At 37.9% G+C, this 16211-nt stretch overlaps 2 long non-coding RNA genes across 3 annotated transcripts in view; one reads left to right on the forward strand and one right to left on the reverse strand.

Moving 5' to 3' along the window:
• Positions 1–13906, reverse strand: part of LOC310901239 — a 30378-nt gene extending 16472 nt beyond the window's left edge. The window contains exons 1-2 of the long non-coding RNA XR_014585650.1: positions 13778–13906; positions 13131–13291 (exon numbers count right to left, since the gene is read on the reverse strand). This is a non-coding gene — a long non-coding RNA (uncharacterized lncRNA). The remainder of the gene's footprint in view (positions 1–13130; positions 13292–13777) is intronic.
• LOC310901237 lies at positions 6199–16103 on the forward strand. Of its 2 annotated transcripts, none has more exons than XR_014585647.1 (4): positions 6199–6379; positions 7551–7652; positions 13858–14270; positions 14878–16103. It is a non-coding gene; the product is annotated as an uncharacterized lncRNA (long non-coding RNA). The 2 variants fall into 2 exon arrangements; XR_014585648.1 differs by having other exon boundaries at positions 13858–14191.
• Positions 16104–16211: the final 108 nt, after the last annotated feature.

A 16211-nucleotide genomic window follows, 5' to 3' on the forward strand; every position in this document is an offset into this window, starting at 1 on the left:
CAAACTCTACATGACAGTCTGCGGAAAGATTCAGTAATTAAGAAACATGGGAGTACATATAATACAAGGAATGGCATAGCAGATTCTAGACTCAGAATGCAAGCTGTTAGGAAGGACTCTAAGGACCAACAACACTTCAGCATGCAGGATCAGGCAGGAGGATAGAAGCTGAGGTCTCAGGGTTTAGCTGACAAATATTTATTTGGAGCAGCTTTTGGAATACATGAAACTGACAGATAATGGAACCAATCTGATGTCATTTAAGATTTAGAAGGTTCTGGGGATTTTTTTTTCTTTTTTTTTTTTTTTTCCAGTTGAAGATGCTGAGGGGTACAGGGTACAGATATGTGCAGAAGAGAACACAATTCAGAAGAATATAACTTCTAGACATGAAGACACTTCATTCAGCAGAGGTGTTTTGTTTTTCACAGAATATCTGAGGTTGGAAGAAATCTCTGGAAATTGTCTAGTCCAATCCTCCTGCTCAAGAAGGGTCAGCTGAAGCAAGTTGCCCAAGGCTGTATCCAGTTGTGTTTTGAACATCACCAAAGAAGGCAACTCTGCAACTTCTCTGGGCAACCTCTTCCAGTGTTCAACCACAGGAGAAAAGTGTTTACTTTTCCTGTCTTTCAGTTTGTGCTCATCACCTCTTGTCCTGTCACGGAGCACCACTAAGAAGAGTCTGGGTCTATACTTTTTATATCCTCCCATCAGATATTTATACAAGTTGATAATGTGCTCCCTAAGCATTCTCTTCTCCAGCCTAAACAATCCCAGGAGCATTACTGTAAGCAGTGCTCCAGGCATTAACTAACATTTTTAAAAATAGTTGAAAGTAGGGGTATGTCAGCACTCTGTTTACTCTAGTGCTTTCATGCCTGATGCTTCTGGTTAAGCTACTACCACAGTTTGCCTATAATTAAAATTATTTAAATGGACATTAGTGAATAATTGTTCCTGTATGAGCCAAGAGCTATTGTAAGCCCACATTCCCACCAGGAGTTATTCCACAACGTCTCTGTGGTAAGCTTAAGCATGTATGGGTAGGAAATTTTACCAAAATCTTCTACAGCAGCTTGATGTAGACACAGTCTCTAGAGTTCTCATTTCTTGGAATCTTATAACCAAGGAAGATTTTGTTAAACAAGAAAGTTGAACACTGCCAACTCACTTTTGAAGACAGCAAAAAAAACTAAACACATTCATTGTATGTACTAACCATAGATTTTATGTGTACTGCTGTAACACAGAACTGCAATAGGATACAAAGGTGTGCCTGGTTTTTGGCAAGCAAGTCACTACTGCACTGCTGCAATGGAAGAGGAATAGAGTGAAATAATAGGATAGGACTGAAGATTAAACCCCATTAGGATTTCTAAAGCTTAATTAATAAGATACTCCAGAAACTGGTAGAGGGGAAAAAAGGGTCTCAGTGGCAGCATGGCCCTGAATGTATCATTTAGAGGCTGCATTGCAAGAAATTGCATGTTTAATGGTCAGCTTTGTGTTTGATTACATCTTCACCTTTTCCATCAAGGTAAAAATAAAAAATAAGAAGAAAAGTTCAGTTATGGAAATGTCCCTTTTAATCGCATATCCACTTGTCTTATCTTGACAATTTTAACACGCAATCAGATTCAACTCCTTGGCACCAACAACCCATCATCTAATAGTTTCAATAAAATACATCAAGTATTTAAGTACATAAAATGCTGATAGGAGAAGGATAGTAGTATAAACCTGTACAACAATTCCTCAAAGTCTGTCTACTGTTCATTAGAAAAATGTAAAGGACTAGTTGAAGAAAAAAATGAGTGCATAAAGAGTGAAAAGACAAGAAGACAGAAACGGGAGAACAATACAAAGGGCTCGTGGAGTGCATCTGGGCAGTGAAAATGCACAGGAAAGTCTTTGCCATCTGGCAAGAAGACACCAAAGGACTGTGGAAAAGAAGATGAACAGCTTAGTTTTCACAAGTCATGTGGTCAGACAAGTAGAAACGAGTATCAAAGACACAAAGTTTCGATGCCAGAAACTGTTAAAGGAGAACAAAAGACTTACTCATCTTTGCAAGTTTGAAGAAGTCAGATGTAAAGAAAAATAATGAGTAAAAGAGCAGGGAGGAAACAAGACCAGGATTTCTGAACATTTCACATTGCTCTTTTAATGGTCAGTTTCGTTGTATGCATGCAGTTTTTGGTGGGGAAAAAAAAAAAAAAAAGAGCAGCTATTGTAATTAGTAGTGCATATTGTGAGCAGTAAAACTCATCTTAGGCCTAGACTCTGTCATTAACCTCTGGTAGAATTTGGGCACTCCGTATGAGCAAAAACGGACTTAGTTGCCTCTTCTGGACCACATGGTTTCTAACATAATTACTATTTTGCCCCCAAATATGAACTGAACCGTAAATGGTACATTTTCATATTTTACTTTGGCACTGTTTCCATTTCATTAGGTGTGCTTGTGGTACAAGAAATGTAGAGAAATCTTTGCAGTTTAGCGCATTCTAATATGATATAAACAAGCTAGGGCAAACCTAGAAATGTTATTAGAAAAAAATCTTTTACAGCCGCTGCATTGGATGACAGTTTGTCTGAGGGCCATATCACAGCCTTGACAAAGATTAATTGCTAAGGTTCAGTATTAAGCTAGATCTGCTAAATCTTTAAAATCCAGCCAAACTGAAAGCTTTCCTAGGCTGACTAAAATTCTGAGCATTTTGTCCGTACTTACACCACGTACGTTGTAAAACCTGGAATTAATTCTTCATGAGCCTGCCTACTGCAATTGTTCTAAAGCCTTACTTAACAAAGGATAAAGAAATGTACATGTTCCCCACAATAGCTAAGTCCCTGAAAATGAGAGAGAATGATGAGATGTATTAGAGAAGGAGGGAAGTATGTAATTAGCTGTTCTCTGAATTATCCTAAGCGTAATGATCAGAACCAGAAGACCATTGTACATCAAGGATCCACTTTACAGTTAATCTAAGTAGGTGCAGACCAGTGCTGTGCTATGTTGAACTTACAGCTTGGCCTTCAGGATGGTGTTGTGCTGTGCATATTCCTGGGCCACAAAAATAATTAAAAAAAAACAACAGCTGGCTAAATGTAACAGAGGAGACCATAGGCAGCTCCCACATAGTGCCAGTGACTACACCACCGCCATGTCCTTGCCTTTATCTAAAGTGCAGCAACAAATTCTCATGTGAAAATCTTTTTTTTTTTTTTACAGAGAAATTAATAAAATTAATAAAGTTGTTTTCTTTCAAGAAAATCCTGTAAGAGCTCAAAAGACCAAAATGCTCAATAACCTTTCCATGGATGGGATCTGCACAGCATGCTGTGCCTTGATCAGAGAGCCCTCCTCAGTGCTGAGCAACTCAGGGTTCCCAGCATCTGAAGGGATGTAAAATTATATATACTATCCTCTCTTTCTTTATAGTGGTAGCTCAAATAAATGGCATTTTAAGAAATACTTTACAGAGTCTAAGCACCTTTTTTACTGGGGTCATAACAAACCAGCAGCTCCTGATGTAAAACTGTAAGTATATGTCAGTGAGAACACGTTAAGTCAGCAAGGAAACACACAAGTTTGTCCAATATATTATCTATAATAATGCAATATTTCAATAATGCAACATTTCAATTAAAATAATTATATGACTTCAGAATAGTCAAACAGACTTCAGAGAGGTAGCAAAACGGAAGCATTTCTAAGTTCCACACCCATGTTTTCAAAAAGCCAAATTCTCAAGTTTTGTTCTGGGCAAGAGAAAGTTTCCGCGAAGCTCTGCACTAAAGCCTCATTCACTAAACTATCCATATTACCTCCACTGACTTACATATACTGTACGTCTCTAGAAGTGTTTTCAGTTAGATTTGCCCTTTTCCCCTGATTCTTTTGATTGATCAGTGGAGAAGGAAGGAAACAGGAATAACTCATGTCTCTCTACTAGTGAACGATCAGGCATAGCCCAATGTATTGTTTCATCTGGGGAATGCATTTTAGGAAGAAACAAACCCCATGTTTTACAACTGGCTTCTTACAGGTCAAATATGGCTCCTTGCTTCTTATCATTTCCCCTTTGCACTCCTTCTTGGCCTCCTAGATATAAATCAGAGCCAGCCTGAACTTTCATCTAACGTACTACACAGAATGAGGGTATACCATATACATATACATATACACAGCTTAACATGCTGTATATTAACTTGTCGTCCAAAGTAGATTTGAAGCTAATAGCAGTAGTTCAGTTACACAATGACAGATTTCTTTCAACAGCTACTCCCTTCCCCTTTACCCTGTCCTCTTCTGCTGTTCATGCAGTAAAAAAAAAGAAAGTAAGAATGCCCAAGAGAGTCATGGCAGTAAGCTACCACTATGGGAGGTGAACCAAGTGGATTTGCTGTAGGGGAAACAGGCTTATAGTAGGAATGTATCTATGCGCTCCAGTGATGATGGCTGAAGTTATTTTTGGCAGTTTCTCACATATTACTTCTTTGCTATTTCGCCAGCAGGGGGTAGCCAGCCAGTCAGCAGTAGAGCATCCTCTTTGGGTTGTTATGAAAACAGCAAATGCCATCACTGGTTTTCCACTGGGAGTGAATGAAGTGTTCAGTAAACAGAATGGTCCCACCTAAGGCAAATTTTATATTATCCTGAGAAGTAACTGCCTCACTGTCTTTCATCGTTTCACAGTATATGAAATAGTAAAACTTGTAACAATTTTCATAACATCATTCATCTTGAAGCATCCCAAAGGCTTTACAGGGATCTTTTTCCCTACTGTTAAAATGCAATAATCTTTAGCACCAAATAATATTATATAATATTACGGGACAGGAAATGGAACACACAAAAAAAAATGCATGCCCAGACTAAGTTAGAAGATACTTAGCTATATACGGAGATTTTAGCAGAGGTCAAAAGCTTTCAGTCCTGAAGAAACAAATCTTCTAAACAATCCAGCAGAGCTGTCCTATCCATTTGCTTCAAAACTGCCCTTAAGACATCCGCATCTTGAATCAAAAATATATTCAAGCTTCATAGTCTCTGTTTATCATATATTTTGCAAGTAAACTATTTCATACTGTCTCTTTTTGATGAAGCCAGCTAGGAAACTGTGTCAAAATAGTCATCTGCTAGCAATCAGTCATTCAATCAAGATACACAGAGACTTCGTACATAAAGTAAGAAGGCACTGTCATTGCCCTGAATAAATTACAATATAAGCACACAGATAAAGTAATGCTAGTGAAAACAGTAGCTTCTTACTTGAAGATAGAAGAGGAACAGCCAAAATATTTAATGTGTTGCATAAACATAATTTCTACTAAACTCTGCTTTAGGTATAGAAAGGCTATCACAAAATAAAGAAACCATAAAGATAGGTTTACCTGCATAACGTTCTGTTTGATCATTAGTCTTCTGGATTTTTATGTCTTAACAAAATTGAACATTAACAACTGCAAAGAGATGATGAAGATGTAAAGGTGGACTGTACAAATTTTGAGACAAATTAGCATTATTGAGAACAGAAGGAGAAAAAGGAGATAAAAGCATTAGATTATGGATGAATGAGCCTAAGCACCATGACAGACTCAAGAAATCAGCTTAGGTCAACAGAGCTAGCAAAAAGAAGGGAAACAGTATTTCATATCCAAGTAGATAAGCAAGGATATTTTGTCAGGTATTTGGATCCATCATTTATAATGTTTGATGCAGTGTCCTTAGAACTAGGTATTTGCCACACAAAGGATTTTTTTCCAACAGTCACTTAAATTTTGCTACAGATGAACAGGCTGTTACAGAAATATTAGTATGCTGTGCTACTCCAAGTCAGCTAGGTCAAATTCCTGCTGCAAACCTGAAAGATACAAAACATTTTGGAAAAAAGCAAAACACACAAAAAATCCCCACCTCAAAAACAGAGGTAGATGTCTGCATCGTGAACTCAGAGAGATTCCACAAGGTGCAAAACCACCCTTCTGCAACTTGAGAACTATTACAATTTTCCTCTTTAAACTAAAATAAATAAAGAAGTAAATAAGCACCGGTAATATGCTGACTACTTAGCAAAACATGCCACTGTAATAGTCTCTGGAAATCAGTAAGTGTCTTCAGTATGGGATTCTGCCTCAGACTATACCAAGTGCTGCGCTGCGGTGTTGAACTATAAAGCACTACTGCCATCTGCAGGGTTTTATCCTTGATGTCATTTCAAACTCACTAAGCTTGTGGGAAACTGCTCTCTGGAAACTTCTCCATACAGCACCATCACAGCGTGGACAGTACATCATGATTGCTCATTTGTTTGTACCACCTTCACTTGGACGCAAAAAGGCTAAACAAGGCAAAACTTCAAACTATTCAAAGGTAAACTGTGTCTATACATGGCAAGTTCACTACAATTGCACTTTCTGTGAGCTTATTTCTAGTACTACAAAATAGACTATTAGCCTATTATTACATTTTGAAACCTGGTCAAAAAATAAATTTATTTGAACTTCTGCTCCAGAAAGAGAGGTGTGGTTGCCTCTTAACATGGAACAATCTTGCCCTCAGTCTGATGCTAGTCTTATATGTTCTAACAGAGTTGTATCCTACCTGTTTATTTTAAAGAAAGCACATTAGGTAATAAGGAATAAAGGAAGAATCGGTGTTAGGGAAGACAAAAAAAGCCTGGAATAAACAACTTAGGATTTGGTACAGATAGAGGTTAAATGAGCCAATCTTAGTCCAACTGTTAGAGGTAGTATATGGAGCTATACACAACGTGGACTGTCTGCACCAAAAGAAATGAGGAGTGTTAGCTGGAAAGACTTAGGGATGTGATCACATGAAGACAGAGGAAAAGGACAGAAATGGATAAAGCTAATATGACATGTGGGACTGAGCAATAGCGCAGTAAATGGGAGAAAATGGGAGTATTTACTGCTTGTGTTATGTGTAAATTACTTATGGAGTTAGACGTAAACCCTTAGGATACTAGAACAAGCTGAAGAATCATTCTGCTGTCACAGAGGCACAAGCTACTTGTCCTGATAAGTCAGTAAACTCAGAAATACAGAATGTTACACTGTGAGCTAAAGACACTAGATGAAGGGTCATGAAGTCCTTCAGACCCTCGGATTACAGGGATTTGTACGATTTATTTGTCAGATATAGTCTAGAGATTTATTGCTGAAAAGAAAAATAATGAGTTCAATTATCAGGTTGAGTATGCGTTTCAGATTGATCCTTTTACATCTCAGTTCTAAGAGCAAAGTAGAATAGCTACAGCAAGCACACAACTGCTTTGGGAAGACCATAAGAATTTCAAGCCTTCCAGCCTTCCTTTTATGTAAAAACGCTTATTGCTGAAGTTCTGTTTTTCCTAGCTGAACAACAGCACTGAAGACATAGATTAACCACTGACTCCATCGAAGTCCTGACTTTTCTTTGACATCTAACAGATTGACTTGATTTGTTTCTCCCTTGCACAGTTCAGTTTCAGGTCAATTTCTCTCTTCTTGATTTTTTTTTTTAATTATTTTTATTTTTACAGGGTTCTCTTTCTACCCTATATTCAGCACAAGATCACTTCCACAAGAGAGAAAATTACTTATTCAGGACAGGCAGAAAAGATTTTTCTTTGTGTGAACCGAAGGTAAGGCTAAAAAGTCATTCCCACATTCAAATTTGTTTTATTTGGTAACGGTTTTTCTTCTCAAAAAGACTGATTTATAAACAACAGCAAAAGCAGCTTGTGGCAGACCAACCTTCTCTGGAGCCATACAGTATATTACTAAGAATATGCCAAAAGCCTTATTTCCCTGAATATAACTGTAAGGAACAACAGCAAATCCAAGCAAGTTTTTCTAGATTGCACTTTAGGAAAAATAAGGTCTTGCAAAATTTTCATCATCTGCTAAACTGGCCATGGCCATTCCACAGCTGTGTTTGCACCACAATGTATCTAAGCTAATAAACTCTAAAGACCTGTGTTGGCTCCTCACAGAGTCTGCAGTGTTGTCTCTGAATCCACAGCACAGCTAATCTGCAATTCACCATAAATAATTAACAACTGCACTGCTAGTCCAAGGATGATCAGCTTGTTCTCTAATCCATGTTCCTTTTCCCAGAACCCTCATTTTTCTGTTTTCTCTGCTGCATTCTGCGCCCCCTCCACACCCAATTCTGTATATTCCGTGTTTTCTACTTCCATATACTTCTATTGGTAACAAAGACCTATTTGTTCAACCTCTTGTGCACTTTCTCTTAGGCAAGTTTGAGAATTTAAAGTTCAGGGGTAAGCATCTCACTCTTGCTCTGCAGAACTTTCTTAAGGCTTTCATTATGCTCTTTAAAAATTGTAATGCAATTAAAGCATCACCCATTTTAAAAGTCAGCATTACAGAAAGTCTCAAAATGTTAAGTGGCTAGTTTGAATAAAACCACTTGTTCTACGCTTGGCATTTATACCAGAATCAATACAAACACAATGCAAGTCAGATGAGAGAACCTAAACATCTGGACAATCTTAGTTGTTTTTTCAAGACCTCAGACCTTTAGTAATCATTTTCTTCTTGAAAAGCGAGAAGTATTTTTACTATCCATATAGTCTGTACTAGCCATCCAAAGAAAAATAAATCTCTCTCCACACCCTGGAACTGGAAAAACAAACAAGCAAAACAAAACAACAAAAAACAAACAAACAAACAAAATATATATATATATTTTAAGCAGGAGTAGCTTGCTTGAGGATAGTAGGCAGATTTCCCAACTTCTCAACTACTTAAAAAATATTACATATCAGCTCATAAAGTGCAGTGTTATTTACAACATTATTTTCAAATGCAAATGACAATGTCTGCAGCTAAAAAGTGGTTCCTGCACTGAAATCATATATCACTTTCCAGTCAACGAGAACAAGCATCTTTTCAGTAAATCCAAATGTTAAGGCAAGTCCTAGTCATGGATTAATGAGCTTAAGATGGTTTCCAGTACACAGATGCTAACATTCAGATATTGTACCTGATAAAACCCATATTGTCCAGCAAAATTCAAGCCATCAGCCACATTCACAACAAAACCAAAATGAACACGTAATAGCTCTTTATTAACCACCTGCTGCTGCCGAGTTTTTCCAGCAGGGTGAGCCTCAGAAGTCCCACTTATGGCCCTGCTCTACTCCATCATATGACTGAAATTGCTCTACATGTCCATTGTTTTTCCTGCGTGCCACTGTTACTACACACATGCTGCAGCAAGTTATTAATAAGGAAACTCACTTTGTATTACTTTTTTTGTTGCAACCTTGGTATCTTAGCAACTGTTGTGCCTGCTGTTCTCTCTGCAGAAGCTTTGCTGACTCACCTAGTCCCTGATACTGCAGCTTTACTTGGGTGATTAGCATTACTGTACCTGTGTGCAGCATCCGTGCACGCCTAAGGTTGCACCTATACGTAGCTTTTACTTCTCCGTCCATGGAGCACTGAACTATATAATGCGGACACCTGCCAGATAATGAAATGGGGGTGGTTTTGCCCTTTGCTCAACATGTCATGCTATAGGCCCAGAGGATAGAATTAAGATGTAGCAAATGAATGGGTGCAATCTGCAAAGTTAATAACCTAAAAAGAACTTTCTGTTTCATTGCCAGTGGTTGGTGGTCTCTTCTTCTCTTCCATGAACATGCACAATTCCCATGAATCCTCTACAGATCATGCCAAGCATCAATAACTGCATCAGTTGCCATTTAAAAAAGAGTAACTGGCAGTAAACACTGTAAAACACCCTACATATATTTTGGTTAAAATGATAGGAATTTAAGCTGTAAGCAGTGGAAACAAGATCTGTTTTAAACTTTGTAAAATACTGATTTCTTGGGGTGTCATTCTTTTAATATTACGTCAGTCACTAAAACAGAAGATGTAACTCTACCAGACAGGCTGGTATTTTATATACAAAACCACAACAAAGAATGTTATACAATTCAGATGTAAAGAGGTAAGTAGCATGTGTCATTCTCATTCTCACTTTTAAGTTTCTTCTTTCACTGTTTGTACTGCTTCTGCTACTTGCAGCTCTTTGCATTTTTTATTCTAATCTCAATTTTTTCTTGATTTATAATCTGTTCAGCCAATGGAAGCCTTATCAGGAAAAAGCAAACAAACAAAAACAAAAACAAACCAACAACAACAAAAACCTGCAGAGCTTCTTCTAGAGTCCACTATACTGAAAAAAGAATTGGTAGAATTAAGAGGTTAAATGTACCTATTTAAGTAATTGATCCTTGTGGGTCTCTTCCAACTCAGGATATTCTATGACTCTACACAATACCTCCTTATGTTTTAGTTGCTTTCTTTTGTAGAACTTACCTTACTACATAGCTGGTCTTCATTCATCAGATGGCATGTACTGTTTCCAACAGCATAACCATTAATATGATGTGCTAATTCAGCTACCAGTTTCTCTTTCTGACATCAGTTTGCTTCTCACACAGAGGCTGATGGCAATGTATGGAATATCTTCTCATCCCCTGGAGAAATGTGAGAATTGCTCTCCCAGATAGCAAACCCAAACTGCCCAATAACATCAAGTGTTCAGATGAGATTGTGTCTAGACAAAATGACCCGGGAAACTCATTTCTCTTTGTATTTCTTGCACATGGAGAAACAAAAAGCCAGGGAATGTCTGATATGCATAAAAACGAAATTACAAAAATGGAGTCATAGGCATGCACCAAAAAAACCCTCAAATTCTGAAAACTAGCATGTCGTGGCATGAATCCTTAAAAGTAGCAAAGTATCTAAAACAGTGAAATGAAAAAAAAATTTGAATCAACATTAGAAAACAATGAACTGGGACCAATGTTGCATAAATCTACAATAAAAAGAGGCATCCACTGCTGTATAAATGGGTTACAGATGCAGCATGCATTATGGATTAATCTCTAGTATCAGGAGAATCAGTTCTTGGATGTCAGTTCTTCATAAGACTATTGCTTGAAATTCCTTGTAATGCTCCTATAAAGAGCATGAGACTTGGTCAGGGAATTTGACAAACATCTGAGGAGACGCTGTTTGGATATGATTGTGTGGGGGGTGACATAGAATGATTCATACTGAAAATTCCAACCATCAAAAATGCCAGTAAAAACTTCTGCCATATCATTTCATATCTACCAAATAAAACTAGCCAGTCAAATATCTTCTTAAAAGGGCTATGAATATCCTTACAAAGAAAAAGCTCTGTCTATGAGAGCATAATTTGCTTTGGTGGCTTCCATAGCTCCTTTTCTGGACGTCCATGGCAGACTTGTGATCAGCTCTATGATTCAGTCAATATACCAGTGTTCTGGCTATGGAGACAATATCTGAGATACGAACGATGATGACTGTGCTTCCTTGTGTACCTCTTCCCCATGTCTCTTACTGCCCTTTAAAGTTGGCTGCTGCATGAAATTATGCTCAGAGCCTGGGCTTTTGGACTAATTGGGAAGGAAAATGTTTCCTGAAGAAAATGAGTATTTTGGACAGTACCGCTTCAGTTTTGCCCAAGTTGAGCTTGAGACAGCTGCTCTTCCTCCCAGAAGACATTATGGCACCCTTTCAGTAAGAATGGTTCCAGCTCCAATAAAACAAGAGGTAGATGTCATCAGGAAACAACTAGTATATTTCTAAACATCCAGGAGACGAATACACAACTACCTTACATACAGAACACATTACAGAGAAAAACTGCTCCTGCAGTCAACTGAAGCCAACTGAAAGATGTGAAATTATGCATCTATATGGAGACAAAAACAGCTTGGCTATATGCTCTGCTGTCCTGTAGGTATGTGAGATTCATAAATGACTCTTTCATCAAAATGACATAATCTCCCTGAATGACAAGATGAGACAGTGAATATGTCAATTGACAATGTCAGAGGAAGAAGTGATTTTGATCAGGGATAAAAAAAGCATTCGACTACTCTGCAACAACACTGATAATACTCTCTGATGCTTTTGCTGACAAAATTTCAGATGCGAGGTAATCAATAACTCTAAACGATATTTTACAGGAAGAAAATTATTTTTTAAGTTCCTGAACACTACTCTGTATCCTGAAATACTTTAGGCCCTTCCTCAGCTTAGGAGCTTGCTCAGCTCCTAAACTTTCTTTCTCACTCCTAGTTATGCTTTCACTATAATCTTCTGTTTAAAGTACAACCACAGATTCTTTCCCTACTTCAGCATGCCACTCCCTCCCCTGCACCCACAGAACCACAGAATGGCTGAGGTTGGCGGGGCCCTCCAGACGCCAGCTGGTCCAACCCCCTGCTCAAGCAGAACAATTAGAACCAGTTGCCCAGGACCGTGTCCAGATTATTTTTGAACATCTCCAAGCAGGGAGACTCCACAACCTCTCTGAGCAACTTGTGCTAGTGCTCTGCCATCCCCACAGTAACCAAGTTACCCCAAATTCTTTCCTTTGTTTTCTCTAGCAATTCTCCACCACATGACAACTCCAAGTCCTTGCTAATGTCTGATTCCTACACTGAAGACACAGGGTTCTTAACTGCACTGAGACAGATTAAACTAGCAATGCTGACCAGCAATGAGGAATTTAATTACCTAGGAAGCAAGATGTTTATCCCTACACAGCATTGCTCTGCTGTAACTTCAGTGAAAAACCTTCCCTGGTATTCTGCATTTCTCACCTATAACCACCAAAAGCAAATGTTTTTTCAGACACCAGCAATCTGCAGATTTAACTGAAGCTTATTACAAAACTATGAAAATTGTTGTAGATAATACAGCTTCTGCACATGGTCAATATTACCAAATTTGCTTTGCACCCCTTTTAGTGAAGGATACCTAGAAATTACAGCTAGGGAATAAAAAGGCACAGTCATACTAGAGCTAAATGCTTAAATATCACAATGTGAATAGCCATTTATTTCAGTAAGCATTAAGTATGTCTGTCACTGACTTTAAAGGAAACTGAAGATGATCTACAGATTTGAAAAATTATTTCTATTCAACATACAAATACATACGTACATAAATGCCTCATTTTAATCAATATATTCCTAGGTTTAAGAGAGATGAATGTCATTTTAGAAAGAATATGAAAAAAATCTGACATCTTGAGATACCGTTCATCAAAGTATCCCACAGGGCTTCACTGGATAAACAGACTTCACTGGAATGAAGATCCCTCTGCAGTGTACAAACGCTTCTCAGAACATAGGAACTTCTCAAGATGAAGTGAAAGAAGGCTTTACTCCTCTGAAACTCCTGAAACTGCAGGGAAAATCTAGGGCAGCAAAAAGCAATTAGTAAGCAATGAAAAGTAGTAAGCAATGGAAACTAGTAAGCAATCAGTAAGCAATGGAAAAAAAAATCCTCTAATATTTATTAGATTTTTTTAAATGTAGCTTTACATAAACTTGCAAAAATAAACCTAAATGTGAAAGCGTAAATAGTCCAAAATATATGCTTGAATGTGATTATTCACACTTTAAATGGAAAATGTGTGGGTAAGCTTCACAAGTCACTCAATTATGATGCAGAAACCGTACTACTTAGACGCCTAACCAACCCTGAATTAATGCTAGAATTTGAATAATGAATATCCACAACAAGTTGTTCATAAAACATTCATTCAGGGAAAATATTTTCCAAATAAATTCACAAACTCAGACCAAAAAAAGAAAAAAAAACTTGTACAGTTGATTTAAATGGAAACATTGTCAGGACATTTCCTGCAAGACAAGAGCGGTGTTGTTTCTTTGGGACTAACCAGTATTTTTCAGCTAGCATTTCCAAAGCGGTTTGAAAAGTTCTCACTTGCTACTGCCCTTTCTACCTCTTGGATTGTAGAAACTCTGATAGGTGCATAACTGATGTACTTGGAGAAGAAACGGTCCAGACTGAAGCACGCATTAGGAACGCGAGCTGAGAGAGGCGTTAACGATCAGACAAGAACCTGACTCTTACACTGAAGCCCTCACTGAAGTAATAAATGAATTTAAACAAAAACAAACAAAAACCTCTTCATTTTACCTCACAACTTTGCTCCCTCAACCTGCAAGCCCCCCTCATGCCCTCCCTCCTGCCCCCAGCGGCAGCCGCTTCCCCAAGATGGCGCTGGGAGAAGGGGGGAGTTTAACGGACAGCAGCCCTCGAGCGCGTGCCGCTGTGGTGGCCGTTAACGGTCGGGTTAACAGAGGGTTCATTATTTCCAACCAGACGGGTTCATTTCTAACCAAACGGGTTCATTTCCAACCAAACGGGTTCGTTTCCAACCCGGTTGTCCCACGTCTGTGAGAGGCGCTGCCTGAGGCAGGCAGCAGCCTACGGCGCTGCATGTGAGGGGAGGGCGGGCGCGCAGCTTCTTGCTGTGAGAGGAAACGATCGTGGGACAGCGGCACCTAAAATCTATCTGTTTGTGGTTGGTTTGCGGGGTTTTGTGTTGTTTTGTTTTTTGTCTCCTTTTGATCTTGCTGACGAACATCTGTGGGAAGGAGGGCTGGTGTGAAGAAGTCCGGAGTGATTGGTGTGCAAGACGCATGGAGAGAATTAAAACAAGAGCATGAAGTGGGCTGCAATATTTGGTTTAAGACTGAAAGATTTTGGTTTAGGACTGATGAGGGAAGAATGGTGTAAGGGCAGTGTGTGAAGGTAGGTTCAGAAATACCAGAAGTGGCCTCAGAGTCGGTGGGAGCCCTGAGAGACTGTGAAGAACTTCTGTCAGCCCTGTAAGACTGAGATAAATATTAGGAAAAGGTTTTAAATCTGCTTAAAAACCATCAGTTAATGTTTTCATACAATTATGTAGTTTTCAATATGACTCATTTAGACACAGGGTTAAAATTGCTTACCATGTGGTTAATGTTACAGCAAATATGAATCAGAAACTTGAGTCAGAAGTGAAATTACATTGATCTCAAGATGGATTTTACCTTGTAAACACAGTGTGCAACGGAAAGCGAAGCTGTCAACTGCACTGGCACAGGAGCAGCAGTTAGAAAAACCAGCTTGCTACTGAGGAAAGTGCATCAGTTGTAGAGGACAGAAACCTGCAGGGAAACAAGTGACATCCGGTATATCGTCAGTCTGGTGTAAATGAAAAGGGTGAAGAAGACAATGACTATTTTTACATCTGTGCTAAAACCCAACTGAATGGATTTTTTTTTCTTCAGTTTTACTTGTAAAAGTGGTGTTCAGTTTGGAAGTCTTGTTTCATATTGATTTGCATGTCTATAGTTGGTTAATTTTTACTTGTATCTTTTTATGAAAACAGCTATTTATGTAGTGTTAGTGTCTCTATATAAGTAACACTTTGTACAATTTTATTCAAGGTGACATCTTGAGTATGTACATTACTCCATATTCCTTTTATTATTATGTCTGCAAACACCCACAAAAGATAGAAAATGGATTTTACATTTTATCCATTGGTCTGCTAATACCCAGAAAGCCAAATTTCGAAGTTATTAAAAAAGAAAAGTGTTCTCTAAAATAATCTTTTCTATGCAGAATTGCAATTTCCTTTCCTATTTACAGCTTTTTTTTTTTTTTTTTAAAAAAAACCCTTTTGAAGGAAACGAATTCTTACTGTCATTGTCAGTTTCACTGGAATAGCCTTTTGAATATTGGGCCACAGTTTAGTCAAGGTACTGTAATTATACAGTAGTAAATAGAATATATGATAAAATATAATAATTAAAATAGAGTAGTAACTTTAAAATGTATGTGTTGTTTTTTTCCCATGCTTGCTCCAAAAAGTTATTTATAAATACGAAGTATACCATAGTATAATACTTTTCATCTGTAATTCATGGATTGGAGCCCTTCTTGGCCGCACAGTACTAGTCATTGTTTCTATATGCTAAACACACAGATGAACTTCCTTACTGTCTGAGAGTTCAGAAACAATAGTCACTGAAAAACTCTGGCAAAAATATAATGTGCAATATAATATGCCAAATTAAATGGGTTTGTCTCATGTTACCAAAGCTGGAATGAAATAGGAAAAAAAATGAATAAAATGTGTGGGATTTCTTTAAGTAGAAGCAAAGAAAACATGATAATTAAAATAAAAAATTAAAAAAAAATCAGGAAAAGAGTATTCTTTCAGATACTGGCTTTACCATTTTCCAGAAACAGATATAAAACAGGCCAATTCAGGCAATATCTGTTTTCCCTCTGTGCATGTCCTCATTTTATGAAGA

Source organism: Anser anser (genome assembly GCF_964211835.1).
Source record: "Anser anser genome assembly, chromosome: 5".
Taxonomy (NCBI): Eukaryota; Metazoa; Chordata; class Aves; order Anseriformes; family Anatidae; genus Anser; species Anser anser.